Source organism: Austrofundulus limnaeus, unplaced genomic scaffold, assembly GCF_001266775.1.
Source record: "Austrofundulus limnaeus strain Quisiro unplaced genomic scaffold, Austrofundulus_limnaeus-1.0 Scaffold493, whole genome shotgun sequence".
NCBI classification, from domain to species: domain Eukaryota; kingdom Metazoa; phylum Chordata; class Actinopteri; order Cyprinodontiformes; family Rivulidae; genus Austrofundulus; species Austrofundulus limnaeus.
This window is the reverse complement of record NW_013952895.1, coordinates 12,727-14,730: the sequence shown is the minus strand read 5'-3', so window position 1 is coordinate 14,730 and position 2,004 is coordinate 12,727.

Sequence of the window (2,004 nt, the reverse complement as noted above, 5' to 3'; positions counted from 1 at the left end):
GCAAATCCAATGGCTGTCAGCCTCCATTTTATAACTACATGGGACGTCCTGACATTACCATGCAGCTGGTTCTGGAAGGTATCCATGCACAGAAAGCACCAAAACAAAAAAGGAAACTACAAAATTGGAGGAAAGAGATATTCAACTGACCCCATCTTCTTTGATTTCAAAGATTTGGACTGATTTTGGTTTTTACTGAATAAGTTTGAGTTTGACGTGCTTCACTGTGTGCAAGGTTTGCAGAATGAAGATGAAGCACTTTGGGAACACAACAAATGGGCTCACATTATCAGTTTTTAATTAAAAAAATCGATTTTGAATCAAATCGTGGCCCCAAAAATCAGAATAGAATCGAATCSTGAGATAGTAAAAGATTCCCACCCCTATTGTTACACATTGTACTTTAACTGAAAACACATTGCTATATCTCCTACCTTTAAAGTATAAACCCTTAAAAATGCAAGCAAAAATTCTTAAAACATAAATTCACAGTACAAATGTTGACATTGTACGTTGAGGACTGACTTAGGAAAATACTATTTGCGTAACCAGTTCTTTAAACTGGAAATCTTAAAATAGGGCTGGTAATTATTTTTTTGGTTTTTCATGCACTCAGCATTTTTTCCCACAAATTTGATAAATGTTTATTACGCTAAAATTGTACACTTGTCTTAAAAATAAAACATTTGTTACAAATAATCAAAATGAGCTTAGCAGTGAAGATAACAATCTCAGTTTTTGTTTGAACACAACTGTTTTTGGCAAACACAACACTGGCAGCAACAGCGACAACAGAAATGTCGTAGTTGACAGAGAAGTCCACTTGACGTCTCTGGAACCACTCCTGTTTTACTCCAAGCTTTGTTAGTTTTTGTAGACAGGTTTTGTCTTGTTTGCATTGTTGCATCAAATGTATGCATATCTACTTGTGATGTCTGATTAGCTTTTTCACTAGTTATGACTATTTTAGAGCCTGTTTCTTTGAGGTGGAGCTTCTCAAGTTCACCTAGCAAGCAGACCTTAAGTTGCTGAAGTTCAGAATATTCTTTAGTAAGGGACTTGGTTTCACTGGCCCTTTCACCACAAATCATTTTGTCGCTAACTTTTTCGAATGTTGAGGCATTCGTTGTTTTTTCTTTAGGCGGCAGTTTTCTTTTAACGAAGTGCTGAATAACTTTCAGTCTTTTCTCCAAGTTACTTTTAATTTTCTGTCCTCTTTCTTTCATTAAACCTATTTCCTTATGTTCAACTCTAGTATCCTTCCATAACCTTCGCAAGTACTCTCTTTGTTCCTRGTTTGTAAAGTCGTGTCTTTGAACTGAACTTGTGAAAGTTTTTTCATGATTAGGTTTCTGTAGAATGACTTCTTCTTGTTGTGTACTGAAACTTTTAAAATCATTTTCATCAGTTGTAAAAGAAATATGCATGGAATCTGATTGCAAACGTTCTTTCTTACCAGTAAACATGTTAAACTCCTTAAAATCTGATTGTGGTACATCTTGTAAGCAGAAGCTTTCAGTTTGCGTTGCCTTCTCACACTTGACTGTGTCTCTAAAGTTCACTAAAATGTCTTCATCCTGTATAAAGTCCACTTTAGGTTTTGTTACATTGTGGGTCCCATGTTCATAGTTTTGTTTCAAKAGAGTTTCTGTTTCCTGCTTTCTCTTAAGCATGTCAAAAAGAATGGTTTTTAGACTTCCAATTTCATTTTCAAATACATTTTTGTAGAAGGTAAATTGTATATTCAGTTTGTCAAGGGCTAAAAGCTTTTGTTTTATATGAAAAAGTACATTTTCATTCTCACTTGAGACTAATTCTTTTTGTTTGGAGGAAAACTTACTTTTAGATTGTCTAAGTCTTTCACACAGTTGTTCTACATGTTTGATCACATTTTCAAGTTGGAGTTTCTCCTTCTTTATGTCATCCAGGAAACTGGTCAAACCTTGTTTTTTCTTCTCAAGTTCAGTCTTTGTCATTTCCAACTTGTCTCTGTCTTCTTGAATC